This window comes from Rhinolophus ferrumequinum, chromosome 6 (genome assembly GCF_004115265.2).
Source record: "Rhinolophus ferrumequinum isolate MPI-CBG mRhiFer1 chromosome 6, mRhiFer1_v1.p, whole genome shotgun sequence".
Lineage (NCBI taxonomy): Eukaryota > Metazoa > Chordata > Mammalia > Chiroptera > Rhinolophidae > Rhinolophus > Rhinolophus ferrumequinum.
The window spans coordinates 81,031,234-81,055,248 of record NC_046289.1 but is presented as its reverse complement, the minus strand read 5'-3'; the positions used below and the strand labels follow the sequence as shown (position 1 = coordinate 81,055,248).

The window sequence follows — 24,015 nt, the reverse complement described above, 5'->3', positions numbered from 1 at the left end:
CCTGAGAGATCCTGTGAGGCCACAGGGTGCTCTCTTAAACTCCACTCGTCACACACCCCTGCACCTCATCCTAAGTGTGCTAGAACCTCAGTAGTCCTCTCTCCCTGCCTACAGTCGCTTTTTAAGGGCGAGGACCAGGTAGTATTGTTCATCTTCAAATTCCCAATGGTTGCACATATGAAGGAGCCTCAATAAATAACTGGAAAATTAATGAACAAATATGTGCCACCCGAAATTTCAACCAAAATCTAAAATAAAAGCTTAAAAATAAGTAACCTTATGGAATTGTCCCTTAATATAAAGAAGTCATGTCTTAAGATGTTGATATACATGTTAACTTGTTTACTGAATAGCTCTCAGGATTCTAAATAGATAGATAGAAAATAAAAAGTATCTACAGAAGGCAGAGCATCAAAAGCATGACTGGAAAAATGGTTTCTGCATCTAACTCAGGAGTCATCAGTTGTTATATATTCAGGACAGATATTCAGCCAGCATGCAGCAGGGAGGCCACACCTGTTGTTTACAGCTGGCATCCATTCTGATTGGCCAGTGCTCATTTTATGTCATGTGTTAAATATATAAATATCATGCATTATGTAGAAAGAAGGCTACTTACTGTAAAATGACAATTACATAACAGTGGAGGAAGGAAGACTATAGAAACCCTGCCACTGTGAAAATGGAATTGTAGAAGGAAATCTGAAAACTATCAGTAAATTCTACTTATACCTTAATTAATAAACTATATTAATAAAATAGCTATACAGTTTATTTTTGTATAAACATCTTTGAGAGAAACTTCCTAAAAAAAGAAAAACCTTTAAAAGAAAGCTGGAGTGACTATATTAATATCAGAAAAAGTGAATTTTGGAGCAAAGAATATTACCAGAATAAAAAGAGTCATTTCATGATAATGAAAGGATAAGTTCATCTAGGTGATATAATCCTAAATGCACCTAATAAGAGAGCTTCAAAATACATAAAGTAAAAACTAACAGAACTGCAAGGAGAAATAGGCAAATTCACAGCTATAATTGGATATATCAGTACCCATCTCTCAACAATTTATTGAACAAATAGACAGAAAATCAGTAATGACACATAAAGAGAGAAAATGTGAACAACACTAGTAACAAACTTGACCTAATTGACACTTTAGAACCCTTTCACAAACAACAGCGAAATACATATTCTTTTTAAATGCCCAAGGAACATTTACCAAGATAAACCATAGTCATAAAGCAAGTCTCAATAACTTTTAAAAAGTTCAAGTCATAAAAAGTATGCTCTTTGGCTACAATGAAACTAAATTTGAATAATAAAAACAAAATAACAAAAAGACCTCCGGAAAATCCCCAAATATTTGGAAAATAAATAATGCACTTCTAAATAATCCATGAGTCAAAGAAGAAATCAAAAGGTAAATTAAAAAGCATTTTAAATGAATAAAAATAAATATACAAGACATGAAAAAAATTGCTGCTGCTATAGCAGTACTTAGGAGAAAATTTACAGCACTAAGCACTTCTATTTAAAAAAATGAAGAAAAGTCTCAAATCAATAACCGCAGATTTCACCATAGGAAATTAGAAAAAGAAGAGCACTAAGAGAGTACATACAGAGAAACCCTAAAACCATAATATATTAGGTTGGTGCAAAAGTAATTGCAGTTTTTACAATTATTTTTAACCTTTTAAACCGCAATTACTTTTGCACCAACCTAATACATTTGCTCATTGACAAGCTATCCAGGATGAACCCTGCTAAATATCAGCTCTTAGCCATTGCGGATGAATTCCCACAGTCACCGGATCTAATAAACACTGTAGGAAGCACTGGGCAGAAACAGAAGGTTCTTTTTAAAAGACCAAAGTTAAGAATTGAAAGGAGGACGTACCACATATAAACTGGATTTATTCACAGGAAATAACCTTTGATGATCATGTTTTTAATAAGTCATCTCTCATACTTTATGAGAATATTTGACTTTTCTACTATTGTTGGGGGTTAAGTCTATACTGTTATTCAAATGAGTTAATGTTCATTAAACAATTGCAAAGAGTCACACAAAATTGCCATTTTTATAGGTCCAAAATTGTCAAATATTGGCAATTTCATATTGTTTAAGCTAATAATTCCTGAGACTGCAATAGATATAAATGTTAGAAGAACAATAATATTGAAGCTTTTCAAGTTTATTAAATTGACATACAGCACAAAAAATAGAATAATATCCTTTTCAACTTTCATTTTTTAATTTCTTAAGTCTCAGACCATGACCCTCTTCTCCAGAAAATCTTTCTCCACCAAAGGCACAATTTAATATCCAATATATTCAAAGGCCACCCAACTCCTACCACACAGACATCCTTTTAGGGACACCCAAAAGGTTTCATGTGATATATAGATATATATATATACACACACACATATATATATACACATTCCTTGGTAATGAAAAGGCAGTTTTTGCTCCTAAGAAATTTACCCAAGGTTATGCAACATTGGTGTATCTCAATTTAAGAACCCGATGTACAAAGAACCATCAAAGCATAATTTAAGTCGTGACTTCTTATTCATTTTATGCATACATTACTTAAAAGTGATCAGCTTTCAAAGTGTGTGTTAAATCATTTCAATTACGAAACCCAGTTTGCACCTATGTTTCAGAAATATGTCTGTCATATGCTATGAGGTATATGCCTAAATCTGAATAAATGCTGGATTCAGTAATGCAGTCAGGCGGAAGTTCCAAAGCATCATTTACTGCATGTACATACTTATTTTATGTGCCAGACACTTGGAAGCCAAAACTACATCTGATAGTTTATAATGTAGGTCAACACTGGAATAAGAAAAGCAGTAACACTGCAGCATTTTATGTTATAATTATTACATTAATATGGGGCACAAACTAAGGCTAAGTAAGGTTATTTGAAAAAGATTAGTGCTGATTTTCATCTTAGTCTAAAGATAAAACCCAGACCCAATTAAGTGGCTTTAAAATATATGAAAACTAGACTAAGAGGCTTAACATTTTTTCTATTGTTTCCCACAAATATAAATGTCTGCCTTTTGAAGCTAGAATATGGGAAATGAAACAGAAAAGAGGAAGGTACATTTTAAAGAGCTGTTTTACCGCGTGCCAGATAAATCACACCTCATGTGAACTCCATCAGTCTCCCTTATGTCCTAGAACTTCAGTGCACTTGAATAAGAACATGAAGACGCTCGTTTGGCATAATGTCAAAGGAGGAAGGGCGTGAAACACAGTGCCCCCCCAATACAGGTATGCTGTGCGCAGGAGAGACACTTGAGACCCTCATGGCCAACTCTGGAATTGAACAGTTTTATGACCTTTGTCCATCTTATAAATAATTTCACGTAAACAACATCCTACCTGAACTGTGCAGCAAGAAGAGGTCCAAAGTACTGTGGGGTCCTACACAGGCTGCCGAGATGTCACATCCCTCAGCCAAGTCATCCGCTCCTGTCAGTTACTCCACCACCAACCGACAGGGTAAAGCAGGGCACACCGAGCCCAGATCTTGTAACTCAAGTAGATTTGTTTTTTCACCAGCTGTCACTGGTGAACCAGCGTTACAAATAGAGAATATAAAACACAGCATATAACGTTCCATGCATGAACCTCTTACAGGCTTTGGGCCTAACTGCCAAGCGGCTTGTTACGAACGGTAACTATTATCACAAGTTTTCAGATCCTCGGTCCCTCCACTCCCAGACCGCTAACTGGAATTTCAGTCCACATGCGCCCCTCACAATTAGCAGGGTTATTTTGGGCACTGACCTAAGTTCTGAGAATGTAAGCTGATGGCAGAGGTGTCTAATGTGTCAGTTGCTTGGTTACAATAGAAAGCTCACTTGAGAAGCTTGCAATCTCTGTGCGGTGCTTTGCTCACACCCCACCACACTGGTCTTCACTTTAGCTGAGGAGAAACACTGAAATGATACACCTATCTTTTATTATCCACAGAAAGCTTAGACCCACCAGGAATAATACTAATTCAACAGAGGCATGCAAGTGATTTGGACAGCTGTTTTATAAAACAATTTTAAGTTCTGACTGGCATTATCCAGTCACATAATGGATGGCTCCAAGAGAAGTTCCAGTAAAAGCAAACCAACTGCCCAGAATCTTACCAAGATTATCCATTCCCTTCCAGGGTCTCATAGAGAAAGCTGTAAATACAAAAATATTCTAAACACTTTTCGTAATTATGAATGTTAGTTCCCCTCTACAAAAGGATACATAGCTACGAAGGCCTGCTATTTCTAATAAAGTACTCCATCTCCTGGCTAATATGGCCGTTTTGTAGGCATGTATCTCATAGGATAAAAAAACTAAAGAGAAATAGTAGAAGGAAATTGCATTGTGCCTCCTTACCAGTGAGCTCCTCCGTGCAGCACTGAGCATTCTGACTTCCAGAGGCAACACAGGATAAATTCTCAAACCTTTCAACTTCCTCATCAACACACTTCTCATGGTTTCCAGGAAAGCCAGAACTCAAGGAGAAAGCTTGAATGCCCAGGAACAGCGTAGATACAGATTAGATATAAGGAAGGATTTCCTGGGTTGGAGATTTGATGAGAACTACTTGCAGAAAGAATTAGTCAAACTCTGTTTTGAGAGAAGTTTAAATAAAAGTGTTGATAAATCTGTTGGGAATGGTTAGCCATGGCCTCCCTAAAGAGAGAGCATCAAAATGGATAAAGTCTGGAAGTCTCTTCTCTTTCCTTGGCTACTGTTTTCAAACTTCTTGATAGTCAGCTCAGTGGTCACTTCCTCTGGAAGCCTCATGACTCCCCTTGGTTGGCTTAATGCCCCCTCCTTAGTGCTCCCGGGCTCGGCCAACTGCCTGATATCTTAATGTTGTTACCTCCTTCCTTGCTCCCCACAGGAAATTCCAGGCAGCAGTTGGTGTGTCAGGTTCATCTATGCAGAGCTGGCTTAAAACAGCACTGGGCCCTTAGCAGATGTCAATGGATGCTTGCTGAATGAATACATTCCGGGATGTTACAGAACCAGTGGAACACACGCAGCCTGCTTCTGGGTTCAACAAGCTACGCCTACTCTCCTGAGATGTTGTTAGTTCAGGGTGACCAGCAGTTCTGAGGTGGCACAATGGGTGTCATGTAGACTCATTATAAAACTCGATGAGTATCTGATGAAAGCACAAGCAAATGAAAAACTGCACGGTAAATGTTTAATTAAGAGCACACTTACAGCCCATTCTCACCTCCAATCTTAAGCCAGGCCTGCTCTAGTCAGTTGGTTCCAATGATAAACAAGAATCCGCCTTCCCAAAGCCAAAAAGGCTTTCGTACAGTTCATTCTCTGACAGGCAATTACCCTTTTTTTTCTAACACACCAACTCCACTTCCCACAAGCTGAGGTTCTTCCATTTGTGATGATAAAACAGACAGGAAAGACATATCCAGCAGTCAAAGCCAACTCACAACGTGGATGAATCACAGATTATAATGGCAGCTACAAACTGGCAGCACTTTAACCTTCAAATTCTTTTAAAATAGTTCAAGAATAAGAAAAAAGCATATTTTCTATTAGGAGTGGTGAAAGCATTTGGACCACCAGAATATCTCTTAGGAGTTATTTTTTCATCACTGGTTTTTGTCCAGAATGTGATTGCATAGCCTGTGGCAATTTGTTTCAAGAGAGGGAGAGATATAACCCCAGTTCTGTGGTCAGTTATACTCTGGCATAAAAGAAAGGAACATGTACTTCACAGGGTCCTATTTTTAATTCTCATTTAAATAGCTGTCAGCTCTTGCCAGCACAGAAGAAGAAAGATGACAAAATCAAGACAAGATTTTCTGACCAGAACCAAGTATTAACATCAGTCTTGAAAGCTATGCTTATTTGAGAATTTACATATTCCTCAGGGAATTTAAGAAACATACAAATATAAATTTCCATAAGTCTGCTACACACCAAAAGTTTAGTGTGTGTGTGTGTATGTGTGTGTGTGTGTGTAATCTAAATAAAGGTATTTGACAGAGTTAGCTGTAAGAGGGATTCTTCTAATATTCCTATAAGGGAAATCAATGTAATGGCTTTTTGTGAAACACTATATTTATTCATTCAAATATCCATTTTCTGTTCAATATCCATCATATATTAACCTCTGTGCTCGGCTTCCAGAATTTTAAAAATGAAAAGAACATAGTCCCTCTCCTCAAGGAATTTCGAATCTAGAGAGACAGACAGAGAAGTAAATAATTACCATGTAGTTTCAGGAGTACAGGGATGGTATCTACAGAAGATGTCATGAGAACAGGAAGAAGGATGCGGGCACCGAACTCAGAATTCAGATGGAGAAGCCAATTAGATAGGATAGGTGAGACAAAGGTGAGTTCTAAAAGGCAAGTAGGAGAGAACCAGACGTGGGTCTTAGGAGAAAGCATGTGAGGAAACAAAAGCATCCAGTAACGTTAATTAACTCCAGGGGGGAAATCCTTTCAGAACGTGTATCAAATTATCACTTTAAATATCTCACAATTTTGTTTGTCACTTATGTGTCAATAAAGCCAAAAAATAACAAAGCATCCTGTGTGAAGACCTGAAAGCAGGAGAGTGTGAGGCAATTTTGTTGAGGGAGCTGAAAGCCTCTCAGTATGAGAAGAGCCTAGCATGCAAGGGTGGGAGTGAGCAGAGAGGCAAGAGACGAACCAGGGAATAAAATAACCCTGCACACTTCCGCCAGCCTGGAAGCAGGACACCCAGGAGCACAGCTTGCTGAGCACCTAAATCCCCAGGAGCTTTTGTGAGCCACTCTGGGGATGACTTCAATGAAAACAATTAAGTCATGATTGAGTTTTCCACTTGATTCATAATCAGCACAGATAAAGTTGACTGTTGTTATGTAAAAATTACATAATTGATGCTTGACATTACTCTCTATATTGAATTTACAGCCTAGATATGGGTGTTACTATAAACATTAGCTTCATTTCTAAAGGCACACATAATACGTTTTAAGATAGTGATTCAGAATCACATTAATCAGAGTTGGAAACCTTCTGGTTCAACTTCCTCTTATTGTAAGAGGAGGAAACCAAGGATCGGAGAGGTTGTCACTTGCTCCAGTCACATGCTGGAAACGGACAGCCCCTGCACAAGCACAGAAGTCTCTGCATGTCCTACAGCACATGGTACCTGCCTCCAGGGTTTGCTGCAGGGTGGGGCGGTATGTATAATACAGAGGGTGCCAAAAAAATGTATACACATTTTAAGAAAGGAAAACTGTATTAAAATTGTTAATACTCAATATATACCAATAACAAAAGATGAATACAAGTCACATTTGACTTCTGCAATTACAAGAGGTGCTCAAAGTGGTTACCATCAGCGCCCAGACACTTCTGGTTACGGCGAACTACTGCTTGAGCAACATTGAGCGAAGTGTCCACTTGTATACATTTTTTTGGCACCCCCAGTATTATTTTATTCTATCGTTTATAGAGGTGTTGTTGGATTTTAAGCACAGTAGTGAAAGCTTGGGTGAGATATGTAGTTTAGGTGATTCCTTGTTTTGATAGGGTCAAGAGAATAGGGGCCTTTGCAATAATTCAGACAAAGAATGACAATATTTGGACCAAAGCAAAGGTAGTGGGGATGGAAAAGAATGAACAAATTTTAGAAAAAATAGGGAGCCACACTAGACATGATTTGGTAACACGAGGGATCTGGTGAGTGAGGAAACAGAGAAGTTGAGCATAGTTAACTCCTCCTTTCCTGGCCTGGGGAGCTGAGTAACCCTGGAAGAGCTAACTGGTGAGACGCACATGAGGCACTTAGGCAGAAAGGAGATGCCAAGTAGCCTTGAGATTAGCAGAATTAACCTGAGATCAGTGGAGTGACAGATGTCACGGCCAGAGCACCTTCACATCCCTAGGAATGCTAGGTAGCATTCTTGGTATTTGAAGTAGTTTGTTGCTCCCAGAGGCATGGACATAAATTATACTATTCACTGATAATACTACAGTGCTTTAACAGTATCTTCAACTGCCATCTTACATCATGTCTTGATTTCCACTTCTGGTTATGGCAGACTAGCTTATGTGGACCAACCATTTCACTGAGAACAACTTGACAAACTGAACCAAAAAAAAATAAATAAATAAACAATTTGAAGGCACCAGAGAATTACCAAGGCAGCAGGGATTTGAGAGCTTACGATCTCACAGAGAATAGCAATTCAGAGACCTGAGGTATTCGGCACTATTTTCCCCCTCAAGGCCTTTGCAGATTTGTAAGCAGAGCTAACAGGTTGAGAAGCTGAGCTGAATTTCTAGCAGTCTTCAATGCTAAAGAGACAAAAACTGGAACTCAGAACCCACCAAGGAGGAGGAGCCCTGGTAAAAACCAGGCTTTTAGGGAGAACCTCTAAAGGACCACTCCAGAGGAGTACAGGCAAATCAGAAGTAGACCAGTCCTCACAATATGAACCCAGAAATACATAAAAAAAGGATATTATATTATGACCAGTTGGATTCATTCAGAAAAACAATGTTGGTTTAATGTTTAAAAAATTTTTTTTTAAATCATATAATGCTCTCAGTATATTCAGGAGAAAAAAAGCACTTGCTAAAAAGGCAACAGTCATGGATAAACCTCATAGACGTATTTTGAGCAAAGAAAGTTGGATACAAAAGAATATGTCTAGCATGATTTTATTTTTTTAAGCTCAAAAGCAGACAAAACTAAACTATGTTATTTAGAGATGCTTACGTGATAAATAAAACTATAAAACAACAAAGTGATTATCATAAAGTCAGAATGTTGGTTATTCCTGAAGGAATGAAAAGGCTGTGATCAGAGAGGAATACATGGGATGTTTCTATGTTTCTGGCAAAGTTCTATTTTTGTTTTTAACCTAAGTAGTTGTAGGTCAGATGTTTGCTTTAAATTTTTTTTGTGTTTAAAAACATATATACAGATATATAACAGATACCATGCTCATGGATAGGAAGAATTAATATAGTTAAAATGTCCATACTACCCAAAGCAATCTATAGATTCAATGCAATCCCTATCAAAATATCAATGGCATTTTTCATGGAACTAGTACAAATAATCCTAAAATTTATATGGAACCATAAAACACCCCGATTAGCCATGGCAATCCTGAGAAAGAAGAACAAAGCTGGAGGTATCACGCTACCTGATATTAAATTATACTACAAGGCCATAGTAATCAAAATAGCATGGTATTAGCATAAAAACAAATACATAGATCAATGGAACAGAATAGAGAGCCCAGAAATAAATCCATGCCTATATGGTCATTTAATCTATGACCAAGGAAGCAAGAATTTATATTGGGGTAAAGACAGTTTATTTAATAAATGGTGCTGGGAAAACTGGACAGATAAATGTAAAACAAAAATGAAACTAGACCACTTTTTTATGCCATGTACAAGAATAAACTCAAAATGGCTTAAAGACTTAAATGTAAGACATGAAACCATAACACGCCTAGAAGAAACTATAGAAAGTAAGCTCCCAGACATTACCCTTAGTAATATTTTTATTAATATATCTCCTTGGGCATGGGAAACAAAAGAAAAAATAAACAAGTGGGACTACATCAAAATAAAAGAGTTTTTTCACTGCAAAGGAAACCATCAACAAAACGAAAAGACATCCTATTGAATGGGAGAAGATATTCACCAATGATACATCTGATAAAGGGTTAATATCCAAAATCTATAAAAAAAACTCATACAGCTCAACACCAAAAAAACAAACAATCCAATTAAAAACTGTGCAGAGGACCTGAATAAACATTTCTCCAAAGAGAACATACAGGTGGCCGACAGACATATGAAAAAATGCTCAACATCACTAATGATCAGAGAATGCAAATTTAAACCACAATGAGATATCACCTCACACCTGTCAGAATGGCCATCATCAACAAATCTAAATACAACAAGTGTTGGTGAGGATGTGGAGAAAAGGGAACCCTCACGCACAATTGGGTGGTTTGTGAATTGGTGCAGCCACTGTGGAAAACAGTACGGAGGATCCTCAAAAAAATAAAAAATAGAACTACCTTATGACCCTGCAATTCTATTTCTGGGTATTTATCCAAAGAAATCCAAAACACTAATTTGAAAAGATATATATCATATGTGTACTGCAGTGCTATTCGCAATGGCCAAGATATGGAAACAACTGAAAAGCCCATTAATAGACGATTGGATGAAGAAACTGTGGTACAATTTATACAACGGAGTATTACTCTGTCATAAAAAAAGAATGAGGATGCTGCTTTACATAGAGTAGAAAGGAAAGAATCTCTGGTAAGTGATAATTGAATAGAGACCTCAAGGAAATAAGAGTTGAGACAGGAGGGTGTCTGGGGCTGAGGGGGAAACAAAAACCAAGTACAGAGGTTCAAGTGTGGAAGCATGTTCAGTGTACTTAGGGAACAGCTAAATGGAACTGAACAAAGGGAAGAGGGTTGGGGAGGTAGTCAGAAAGGCTGGCAACGGAGGGGAGGGACAGATCACATAGTGCCATAGCAAGGACTTCAGGCCTTTATTCTGAGATGGGAAACCACTGGATTATGTCACAGGTTGGTTTACTGGGAAGCAGACTCTGAAATGGGGATTAGTGGATGGGAAGTTTATTAGGGCGTGCTCTTGGGATGAACTCTTGAGGAAGGGGAAGAAAGTTGGGAGAAGTTGGGCTCTGATGCCATCTCAACACATGTATCAGTCTATCCCATAAAGAACTGAAACTGAGAACGCTCTTCAAATTGTCCCAGTTGGGATGTGGGGGGCAGGCCTTTTTAGCCCCACAATGAGTTCTTAAACATGGCATGAAAAAAGACTGCAGTGAGTACATCAGAGGATAGGAGAAGAAGAATTGGAGACAAGAATTGAAGATAAATTTTTGAGGAGTACTGTTATAAGGGGAGCAAAGAAAAGGGGTGGTAGCTGGAAAAGAATGTACAACTCAAGGAATACTTCCTCCTCCTTCTGGCTGGGGTGTTATAGCTTATTTGTGTACTGAAGGGAATAATGCAGATTGTATTTTTTGTGGAAGGACATACATGAAATTGATAGCAATGATTGCCTCTGGAGGGAGTAACTGTGAGACACGAGAATAAGGAGATTCAGCATTTACCATTTTGTATCCTTGCACACGTTATCTAATCACAAATCGATCAGTAACTAAAATTAAACAGATAAAGTAAATCTTTACATATTGACACAGAGATATTAAATACATGTGAAAAGAGCTGATTATATCATAGAAACGAATGTGTTTTTTAAGTTATATAAATATGACTATAAATATGGATAAAAGGTAATAATACATACCAAGTTGTCAAAAAGAATTATCTCTATAGAATATGAAGGGAGAAGTCTCATTTATCTGTTGTTTGATTTATTTTTACAATAATCTTGTATATCAGGAAAAAAATATATATGTATTTCATATTTTAAAAGTATTTTTACCATATATTAATCTGCAAATATGAATTCATTCTCTGTGTTGAAATAACCAGGATACCAACTAGGTACTTTCCTGATCCACCAGGATCTTTAAGCTTGAGCAGGTAAGGGTGGGGTTGAGGAGGAAACAGAATCAGACCTGGGTTGACTGAGTAAACGTGTACTCAATTTTGGCTCTTGAGAGTGCGTCCTGCCTCACTTTATATGCTAAATCTTGCCTAGTCCAATGACAGCTAACATCAAAAAAATGATTAATGAAAATTGATTGTTAAAAGATCTTTTGGGTCCATACTGATTTATACTAAATCAAAAATCATTTCTTCCTTCAGAATCGCTTCACACAAATATCTACAAATTCATGGAAAGAAATCCAACATCAGAAAGCATGACTGACTGTGAATGGGCACCTTGATTATGAATAGGGCACAAATGTTTAAGAAGAAAAGGCCTTTCGATTCGGCATATTGTGCTATCGTTTCAATCGTAAGACTTCAGGGTTTAACACAGAGCTTTCACTAATGCAAGAGTACACATAGGAAAACTTACTATTCAGGTCAATTGTGAATTTTTTCCTCTTCAAAGATGACCCCAACATTCTCTTACTTGGAGCTATGATTTTTCATCCAAATCTGAAGAATAGTTCAACTGCTTCTTTTTTCTAAATATCTGACATAGTAGCCAATGTTTCTCTCTCAAACAAGCAGCAGTCTATCATTTGTTTGAATTGGCAAATATACATTTAGTCAGAATGTCTCCTCAAAGGAAAAGTATTAAGAGACACAAACCCCAACTCCAGGGTCCAGTTCTCTTACATTTGCAGAAATACTGTTCTTTTTCTCACAGCTCAAGGCAACCTACAAATCCCAAATTGGCTCTCGAATGCCTAAAACCACCAGCTTAAGGAAGGTAGAGAACTCTACAAATCTCTTAGTAATTAACTTACTAGATAGAGATTGTCTAACCACAAGAGTTGTGAAAAAAGATAAATATATGTATCTATATAAACATATTAAACATATGAGTTGTGAGAAAAGATAAATACGAGGTGTGATCAAACAATATTGTGAAGGTTTAAATTTAAAAAATCATTACAGTAAAAGACACATTGCCATTAATCCCCTTCAAAATACTCCCCCTCGCTTCAAAAACACTCATCCCATCGTTCTTGCCACTTTCTGAAGCAGTTCTGGAAGTCCTCTTTCGTGAGTGTCTTTAGTCATGCTGTCGTGGCTGCCTTGATGTCCTGAATCAATTCAAAATGTTTTCCTTTCATGGTCATTTTGACTTTGGGGAAGAAAGAGCCAGAAGTTACACGATGCTAGATCCAGTGAATAAGGTGGATGAGGACACACCGTAATATTTTTATTTGACAGAAACTGCTGTACCAGAAGTGATGCGTGACACAGAGCGTCGTCATGATGGAGGATAAAGTAAAGATTCTCACAAAAGAGGACTTCCAGAACTGCTTCAGAAAGTGGCAAGAACGATGGGTTAAGTATGTTCAAAGCAAGGGGGAGTATTTTGAGGGGGACTAATGGCAATGTGTCGTTTACTGTAATAAATGTTTTAAATTTAAACATTCACTGTATCTTTTGATCACACCTCGTATATGTTTCTATATGATACAGAAAATGTTCAGGATATAATATTAAAGAAACAATGTATAAATTGTGATGGAGTCTGAACCTAATTTTTTAATAAGAATATATATTATTCATATAATCAGGAGGAAATAATAGAAATGATTTTTAAAAGCAATTATATGACATGCTAAAAATCGACCAAAGTGAGAAGTGGGTGTTTACTTGATATAAGCCACAGGTTCCTGAGTCTAAACCACTGACTCTTTCTCAGAACACATTCTCCCCAAATCCCTGGGGGTCCTTTACTATGTCAAATTTTAATGGAAGTAGGTGAAGGCAGCTCCATCCTCTGCTGTCCTCTCCTCCCAATATATTTTCTTCAATGCCCTTTGACTTAGGACTAGCTCTTTCATCCTGAGTATTAATTTTATTCTGAGTCAAAGGGTACAACATAGTGGAAGTAAGGAATTTTCATGGTGAATGAGGAATCCCATTATAACAAGGAGCCTGTTTATGCGTCTCTTCCATACCCTACCTTAATTTAATCATTCTCTCTTCCTCTATCATGCCGCCAAGCTCTATCCATCCTCATTTCCTGTCTAAAAAAAAAAGCCATAATCATCTTGCTTCATATATAGCCATCACAATTTAATTTGTGTATCCTGGGAGCTCCCCCTAAAGTCTACTCTGGTGTTCACCTTCCTTCCCTGACCTACAACTTGAACAGACATACATTTCAGGCAAAAATCTAGTTTTCCACAGGCTGATTATCTATTTCTGACATCAAATTACATTTTCGTGCTTTCTGATGGCGGAGGTCCCCTCTGATGTGTGTCCTACTTCATTTGGTTCACCACCCTCCATCCTACCCCCACCGAGGACATTCAGTCCATCTTTAATCCTTGTCACCAAGGGCTGTTAGCTTAGCTGCCACTACTTCACATCTTGACTCCAGTTGGAGCCTGGAATTTTCCTCCTCCCCTATTCACTATTCACTTACTTAATCATTCCGTCATCTGTTTAGCAGAAGGACGCTCATCTCCCTGACACCTGTCCCCTGGTTTCATAGATCTGAGCATGATGTCTTCCTGACACATTTGATGGCCATCACATAGGGACTGGGCTCCTGGGTGTGTGTACACAGCATGTGTGTGTGTGAGAGAGGGAGGGGGAGAGAGGGAGAGAGAGAGGGGGGGGGGTGCTTCTTGGCAACCACATTCATGGATGTTGGCTCTTAACCACCGCATATGAAAACTCAAAACTCCATACGCAGCCATGCTCAGCACATGCCTTTGCTTGCAGCTTTTAGGGCTGATGCCCACCAGGCCTGTCAAGTTAGGGGAAAGACTTGCTGTGGATGCTGAACCCGTGCCAGGCGATAGCTATCGACAGGAGAGTCCAAGAATCTCACCATAGCAGCTACATTGCTATAGTGCGCAGCCGGCATCATTCTAAGCATTTCATGGAGACTATGTAATGTAATGCTCATTGCTATCATGTGACGTAGATGCTATTATTATGACCATCACTTTACAGAAAAGAAAAATGAGGCACAGTGAGTTGCCTTGTGAAGCCATGTAAGAGGCAGGCTGGAATGGGAACCCAGGCGGTTGGGTTCCAGGAATCGACTCCCTGAACCACTCATCTAAATTGCCTCTCATTTGTAGCAAGATCTTTGTAGGTAAAAATGCTTCGTTATGACATATGAAAAGATCTGGCAAAATTGATTTTGAGGAGTAAAGTAGTAAACACGCTGCATGGCATTTTTCTTAAAGCCTGTGACACACACTAGTCTTGGAATTGTGGAGCTAAAAGAGTCAGGACAGACACACTTACGGAAGGAAGCCAAGCTGCCTGGGAGCTGAGCTTCAGCCAGCCAGCCTCAGGCAACACTTGGGAGAACTGTGAACCCCACCCTCAGCTTCCCTCTTCAGCTGCTTCCACTTAATGGAATTTTTATATTATATTTAACTCTGTACTCCAGAAAAATCCTCAATGTGGGGCCCAACATCTTTATCTGATACAATTAAAATATGGCTAGATAAAATTCTACATATGGGACAGAAGGCAAATATTCAGGAGGAGACTTAGATTGCTATACAAATATCTTAATACAATGCTCTTTAAGATAATCGCACAAGGGAAACTCAACTTAAACCTCTTCAAACCCCAGTTGGCTATTTGCCCTTGTCTGAGTAGTTTCCAAGCGGGCTTTGGGGGCTCCAAAACAAAGAAGCACCACACATTTTTCCTCAGGCCCCTCAATCCTATGTAGCAAGTTGCTTCACCCTTCTTGCCTGGCCTTCAGTTGATAACTCTTTTTAAAAACTAATCACTATGAGAAGAGGAAGCGTTCGAGGTCAGAATTTGTGTCAGTTTTGTTCATTGATATGTCAAGAACAATGTCTGATATATGGTGGGTTCTCAATAAAGATTCGTTGAATTGATAAATATATGATACTAGAAAATATAGCATATACACATGTTAAGGAACAATGTATTCCTGTTTCAGCACCGAAACAGGAAAATTTTAAGGTACTAGGTAGATAATAATTATAATATTGTGCAGTTAAAAGTGGGCTTAAAACATTTTTATGGGTAGTTAACAGAGCTGAAAATGGTTTCTGGGTGCAGACTTGGCTCATTAGATTAAGACATAAGGATTCGGGCAAGTGGATTGCTTGTAGGCTAGTGCTGCCAGCAGAAGCTACTTTTGACTGAATCTACATTGAGAAAATTCATCCAGATGCTTCCTTTGAAGCTTTGCTCTACATAGAATAGTCAGTATGCAATTGCCATCAGTCCTTCAGGAGACCTTGCCCAAATATCACCTTCAAAATAAGAATAGCAAAATATTCACGAAAGTGATGAATTTGGGGGGATGCCTGAATCAACTGCAATGAATGTGAGGGCAGAATGGTGCAGTAAATTGAGGGAACAGGTCTGGAGACAGCCTGAAAGTCAGTCCCAGCACTGCTATCCACAACTTTGATTCCCTGCGAGACAAACTTAAACATTGGGCCTCAATTACCTCATTTGTTAAGTGAATTTGGACTAGGACCCATGTCATAGGATGCGGATTAAAATGTGACAGTCTGTGCATAGTATCTTGTATATCATAAGTGTTGAATTAACATTCACTATGATTACTATACATTCATAAACCATTAAAAATAAACTATAAAAGAGTACTGCACTGAGATTCTATTCCATTGGTTAATGGTCATCAGAATGCAGCTCTGGGTTCATTTCCAGAGAGTAAATTTAAACAAATATACTTCCTGTGTCTCACACAAAAACATAAAATTGAGAACGAATTTTCTAGAGCTGTGGAAGTGTATGTCACAGACTTTAAGAAAAATGCCATACAGCATATTTACTACTTTAGTCCACAAAATCAATTTTGCCAGATCTTTTCACTAATGAAGCATTTTTATCTACAGAGATCTTGCTACAAATGAGAGGCAATTTAGATGAGTGGTTCAGATAGAGTTTTCATCAAAAAAAAAAAAAAAAAAAAAGCTGGTATACTTCCCATCTTCCAAAGAAAAGAGCATTCGTATAAACAAATTTATAGGAACACGGAGATTTAGAATCGGAACAAATTTTGGAAAATGAAAGAAGTGCAAGTATCAAACAGAAGTTTTAAGATAAATCAAGGCCATGTGAACTGGAAACATATCCTACAAAGGGAACTTAAATCCTCGCCTTCCTTACGGAGAAGTGCTGGTTTCCTGCAAGAGGCAATCCCTATTTCTTTTCTGTCTGTGAACTATATAACCCAGCGCCATCTGGAATTTAGTTTGGTTACAAGTAAGTTTGTCAGTTTGTGTTCTGTAAAGTCTTTTTTTCTCTCCTTAGAGAATTCTAAGGATGATACTCATAGTCACTCAGCTTTGTATTTTATCAAAGAACTTCTTTGCATATGTAGAAGTTAAACCATGTAAAATTACCTATATTTATATTGCCTTTGACTTACCAAAAAAGCAATTTCATATGGTTGCACTTCATTGGGTATAAATTGGATGGATGTGGTTTTGGGGAAGCTGGGAAATGAGGAAGTGGATGGATAAGAAGAGATATATTTCTCAATGAATTTTTACTTCACTTCTTCAAAGCTGTGTTGTAAAGCCAAACACTTGTTGAGGAACTAGAACCACTTCATGTGGCAGAAATTAAATTCTCTTAGCGCTGATGAAAAAGAAGGGATGCTTACATTGACAACGACAGTAACCCCTGACCCAGCTCTATGAGAAGGTGGCAAGGAAGTGATCCACTAACCAAGGAAAGAAAACAATGGCTTTCTGCCCATGTGCTGGGACGGAAGCTGCATATGTGGTAGACGAACAAGGTATTTTGTGAAACAAGACCAGGCAGTCCCCTCCCAGGTAAAGCACTAGATTTTCAGGTCCCTCCCCTGTAATCCACACCCCTTCAAATGAACCTTGTCTAGGCAGGTTTACTAAACAGTTGCAAAATGCTTGCTTGGATTATGAACCTACAGGAATGCAAGCGGCAAGCAGCTCACCTCACTAATAAAGCATTTCAAGCACTTCTTCCCCCTTTCCCTCTCTCGGGCCTTTCTCCTTTGGCTTTGGAATTTTCATTAGAGTATGACATTTGACTTATTCTGAGAGCAAACACTATGTTTTCCGGCTTTTCTAATTTGGAAACCAGATGGCCTCTTCACTCGCCCCAGGGAAGAGAGAAAACAACTTGCTATCAATAATTTCACTCGGCTTTTTCATTTTCTAGTTTTCAAACATGCAATTCCATTATTACCTATCGTACAAGACAGTGCGAGCAGCCTGTAAGGCAGGCTTCCAGCGCGTCACTGCCTCTGAGGACCGCCCCTCATTTTCTCCCACCTTCAGCTCTGATCACCATAGCCACTGACCATCAAAAGCAAAATAAAATATATTCTACACTTTCATCTAAGTTATACTGGAATGATTGTTTCAAAACTTGTGGTAAGAAAGCAGTAGGTCAATCTTAGAGAAAATAAATGCAGAACATAGAAACTTTTCCACACTGCAGTTCAAGCATTCCATGGGAGTTTATATTTAGGCAAATATATGTGTTTGGGAGAGCTTCTGGACTCAACTTGAATCATTTCAAGAGAGAAAGAGTCCACCCAGTTTAAACTAGATTTTTACTCTTTAACCCATGTGGCATTCCAAACATTTCTAAGCATTAGATTTACATCATTTTCTCTTTTTCTTCCCCTTTAATACAAACAGCCATTATATTCCATTTTCACGACCTTTAAGTTCCCAATATCAAATTACCCAGCTGTTGTTTCAATCTCTCTTAGTTGCTAAGAGATGGCGATGGTGGCAGTCCTGACCAATTTTCTTCAACACAGAATTCCAAGTTGACATAAGAGGGAACTAAATTCAGCCAAAGCACAATGAGCCCAACAGTTGGCAGCCAGGCTGTGTGTCTTTTCACAGCTGCAGGAGACCGTTGGTTCAGGGAGCTCACTGCCATCTGCCTGCCAACATCACTGCCATGTTTCCAAGCATTCTCCACAACGCCTCCCAGCCAAGAGAGGCATTTTCATTTGCATTACAGGGATCAATCAGTCCTGCTGATATGTTGCCCATCCTAGAAGAAAGGTCCATGGCTAACGACCATGGTCTCCTCGACCCTCTCTGGGAATTGCCCTCAGCTGCCTCCTCACTCAAGGTCCCAACGTCCCTGGGGGCTTTCCACATCCAGCGTCTGCTCAGTGTGAGGGGGTGTCCAACCTGGCAGGGAATGGGTAGGGGCACAGCTCTGTGGAGGAACGACTGAGGCCTCTCACAGGTGTTTTCTCAATGGCTCATCCCAACAAGCCTCCAGCAGGCAAATCTCAGAGCCGCAGAATCTGCTTCCTTGGAACCCAACCTATGACGATAAGTACACTGTCAAACCCCCAGTTTCTTTTAAGGAGCAATCCACTAGGTTTCTATATATTGAAATCTGAAGGAAAATCTCATAAGGACTATTTCTCTTGGTTTACTCACGATAATTGTGTCAGCACAAAAGGCATAACCCGGAATGCATGACACTGCAAAATCTGTGCTTCCTCAGTAGAGTCCAGTAACACAATGTACAGGTTTCACGCACAGCCAAACTTCAGTCGGGGGCAATGTCAATAGAACGACTATAAAATGGAGGCAGATGAGACAGACAATAAACTACAAAGACAATTTACAGTTTATGGGTGGATGGGGGTGCAGGCTTCAATTAACACTAATTGTGCAATGAAAACATTAGCTGTAGCCCTGGTGGGGGAGACGGAATTCCATCCACCCTAATTGGGTGAGAGAATGTTAAAAGAGTTTCCAATAAAAATTTAATAAAAGCAGAATACCCCCCGGGGATGCACTGGGTTGTGAAGCTAAGTCCCAGAGGATGGCCATGGACTTGACTTGTCCCACTGCCAGGGAAGACGTAAACTATACATAAAGAGGTTCAGCGTGGTAATCTATAATTTTGGAAGTAGCACGCAGGTCTTTCATTCAGGTCCACAGTGTCTTACTACAGAGGGTGCCAAAAAAATAAATAAATGCATATACATTTTAAGAAAAGAAAAAATTGTATTAAAATTGTAATACTCAATATATACCGGTAACAAAAGATGAATACAAGTCAAGTGTATGCCTTTTTTTTTTTTTTCAAACTTTTTAAAAATTTATTTTAAGTGTGTTTTTCCAGGACTTATCAGCTCCGAGTCAAGTAGTTGTTTCAATCTAGTTGTGGAGGGCGCAGCTCACAGTGTGGTCCATATGGGGATCGAACCGGCAACCTTGGTGTTATGAGCACCGCGCTCTAACCAACTGAGCTAACCGGCCACCCCAATATGGATACATTTTTGTGGTACCCCCTGTATGTACTAGTCCGTAAATGGATTGAAGCACTGGTGATGAATCAAATAATTTCTGATTCTTTTAGTTATATAAGTGACTATGAAATACTAGGCAAATATAGAAATAAGCGTAGAAATGTGACATAAGCCATGGTACTTTGTACTAAATTTTAATAGTAAGTTTTTTAATTATGGAGATAATCTATCTGTGTATTACTTAAATTTTTTGAAATGTTTTAAAGAATCTGAAATATAATATTGCCTTGAAGATTTAATTTGAAAGGCTTAATAGATATCAGCTATGATTTTAATAAAAGAATTTGATTAATTTTTAATATAAAATTATCTACTTTATCATACTTATAAGTTTGGTTTATTATATTTTCAAATTTATGTAAGTGTATAGAAAGATCAGCTTCTAAGTCTATCTTACTATTCATCTAAGGCGTTTGATATCATTAGGTAGGTTAAAGTGTTTTAGGAAATTTAACTAAATTTGTGAATGATATTAATTTGTTGCAACTTATGAGCTAATTGAAAATTAACCAAAAAGCTAATATCAATGACTACTGTCACTTTTATACTAAACTTACTAGATGTATAAATAGAAGAAATAGATAAGATAAAATTAAGGCTCAAAAAAAATCAACTTCTAAAATTTCCAGCTTTAATAATAATACAATCTTTAAGTGTTCCTTTCTCCCTCAAGTCTCAGGAATTAGTTAAGCCTCACCTCCTTCTGTCTGTTCAAACTCAGTCTATCACAATAAACGTAAGAATTTTGTTAGCTTCTGCATGCCCTAAAATTTCAGAGTTGGCAATTTTCCTCTCAGCTGCTATACATGGCTCCCTGATTACGTTTCCTGAGAGATGAAGCTGACAGACCCAGCAGGGAAGGTCTGTGCCTTTTTTGCTTGCTTATGTGAGCATAACAACAGCAGTGATACAGTTTATATGAAATAAGTCATGAGTCAGACAAGGAAATCACGTAACTTTTTCTAAAAATGAAATATCATAAATCCTAAATTATAATGAAAGTCTTTAGTCTTGGTTTGATTGATACTCAATCCTTGGTGCGAGTGGTGGTGGGGATAAGTCTCTAAAACAGTGTTTCTCAAATTTTAATGGCAAATGAGTTACCTGGGGATTCTGTTACGGTACAGGCTCTGATTCAGCAAATCTGGGACGGGGCAAAGATTCTGCATTCCTAACAGGTTCCCAGGTGTTGCCTAAGTTTCCAGTTCATGGACCACACTTTGGGTAGGAAAGTTCTAAACAGTGATACCCCAGCTGCTGTTCTGTGGCAGAACAGGGAAGATTCTGTTTTGGGAGTGGCAGGAAGATGGTAATGGTGCAAAAGTAATAGCCCTAGACTTATTATGGCATTGATATGTTGGGAGGAACTGATGCTTCACCATTTAAAGATTTCTTTGTTGAAAGAACAACTGAAGTTTTAAAACATAATCAGTAATTTCCCAACACCGATAGGTTGTTTTGTTAGGAAATAAAAAGATAGATATTATGCTTAAAAGAGATCAACTATGTCTTATATGCATGTCAATAAATATGTCCATTCTGATCATTAGGTAACTGAAAGCATAATCCTTCATTTTGGAAACATACAGTGAAATCTGCATTTCATAACTTAGAAACATCTTTGAGCAGCATTCGTTTGGCTGACAGGCCAAGAGTACACATTTAATTTTAAGTATCTGTTTCTGTTTCCAGATAAGGAAAGCTATAGCAAGCTTGTTTCCCTCTCAACACTAGGTGGCGCTACAACACAAGTAAACAGAAAATACTTTCCCTTGCTAGGATTCAATTCTCAATTATCTAATTTATCACTAAATCTTGCTTACTTCCTTTTTTTTTTTTTTAAAGCCTTTATTGGGGAAAGGGAACAGGACTTTAATGGGGAACAGTGTGTACTTCCACGACTTTTTTCCAAGTCAAGTTGTCCTTTCAATCTTAGCTGTGGAGGGTACAGCTCAGCTCCAGGTCCAGTTGCAGTTGCCAGTTGCAGGGGGCACAGCCCACCATCCCTTGCGGGATTCGAGGAATCGAACTGGCAACCTTGTGGTTGAGAGCCCACTGGCCCATGTGGGAATCGAACCGGCAGCCTTCGGAGTTAGGAGCCCGGAGCTCCAACTGCCTGAGCCATTGGGCCGGCCCCTTGCTTACTTTCTTACTGATCAATATCAAAACTGATCTTGAGTTTACAGATTACTAGTCTTAAAAGTTTTCTACTTCTAAGAAATACTATAGGAATCTATTGGAAGTTTAATGTCACATAATCTAATGTTCTTACTTTTTTTTCAATGTATGAACATGTGCATGCATCTGCATTTTTAAAATTCTTCTTACATGACACGGGAGAATCTTAAGGGTCACAAGGTTTGTGATACATTGGCATACAAAGAAGGTTGTGAAAATCTTTTCTCTTGGAAATTGTTAGGAGCAACACAAAACCCTCTATTGATTTCCTGGGTTAGTTTTATTGGCCTACTTCAAAGCAAGATGATGAACTTGACCAGACAATGCCTAGAAATTATTTCCTGGCACAAGGTCTCGTGGCAGGACAGCAAAGCATTTCCCCAAAGCTGCACCAGTTCCCAGTAAGTCCCATGAGTCAGGGAGGAGTGACAAAGCAGAGGAGGAATCAGCAAATGTTCTAGTGGAAGGCCTAATGAATACCTCTTCCAACAGGGCCACTGTAGAATTTAGGACAATCTGTTCTATGCATTCTACTAAGCAGAGATGAATTTGGACTAAACCCGCCGAACATTCATATTTTATTAAGAATCACTTCAAACAAATGTTCTGTCTCAGATCAGTGCCCTAGAAATAACCATGTTGACGAAGGTGGTGTAGGATTGTTAGAGCAACGAAAGCAAATCTAGTTAGAGCACAGGACACTTGGGACTGGCAAGTCTTTAGAGGTGGTTGTGGTGACGGGAGGGTGTTGATCAGGGGAAATCATGAGGGTGTGCAGTACCTGGAAGAAAGAAGGGAGAGACAAAGAGGGGAGGTGGGAAGACAGCAAAATACCCCATAAATCCAAGTCCTGTTTTGCAGTTTGCCTTACGCTGGGTAGCACAGTTGTGTGACCTAGCAGAGACCCCTCCTAACCTTTGATCTGAGCAAGAGAGATGACACCCCACAATTACAGGGTGCCTAAGCACAGGGATGTGAACTTGAATCAACAAGGTCCCTGCCGTCAAGAAACTCCTGGTCTAGTGTTTCTGGGCTACACTTACAAGGTGAGCTGATCTTCCCATCATGGAGGGCAAGGCACTGTTTCACAAATCTGGGGTATTCGTTTCCTGCATATGGAGAGCAAGGCATACAGGGCTGAAAACTGACTCCAACACCTCAAAAGGCGTAGAGTAAGGAATGTTTTTGTCATGAAACTAGATCTTCTGAGTATGTCATTTCATTTCCTCTTCATTGATGTCATCGTACAAGTATGTATGAGAAACAAGATTTATATGCACTTGTATACATATACATACATGTATGTGTGTGTATATGATATATGATATATGATATATATCATACATGCTATATATAATATACATCATGCATATATCATATATATCATGCATGATGTGTGTGTATATATATACATATGATATATATATATCATATATATCATATATATCTATATACATATATACATATATATCTATATCATATATATATATATATCATATCTATATCATATATATATTTCTCATTTGTACTTTGAATCAGGATCCAAACAAGGTCCATACGTTGACTAGTTAATATGGCTCTTACATCCCTGTTAATTTATAGTTTTTCTCTCTCCCTCTCCCTTTCTCTCTTACAAATTTTGTTGAGAAAGTAAGACTGTCTGTCCTGCAGAGTTTCACACAGTATGGGTTTCACTGATTACAGCCTCGTGGTGTTATTTAATACATTCTCCCCTCCCCTTTGTTTCCTAGAAATTGATTGTTACATCTAAAGACATGATCATACTCAGGTTTTTTTTTTCTTTTTTCTTCTTTTTCGGCAAGACTCATTCATGAACAGTATTATACAATTTTG

General features: G+C 38.4%; 1 protein-coding gene across 6 annotated transcripts in view; it reads right to left on the bottom strand.

The window, feature by feature from the left end:
• AKAP6 (A-kinase anchoring protein 6) overlaps positions 1 to 24,015 on the bottom strand; it is a 453,949-nt gene that overhangs the window by 289,789 nt on the left and 140,145 nt on the right. Inside the window, exon 1 of one of the 6 annotated variants that reach the window (XM_033108072.1) lies at positions 3,404 to 3,492. The exons of the other annotated variants lie outside the window; for them this stretch is intronic. The gene's annotated coding sequence lies outside the window, so the exon portion shown is untranslated. Of the gene's footprint in view, positions 1 to 3,403; positions 3,493 to 24,015 lie in introns of those variants that run through there. 6 annotated transcript variants of the gene reach the window in all.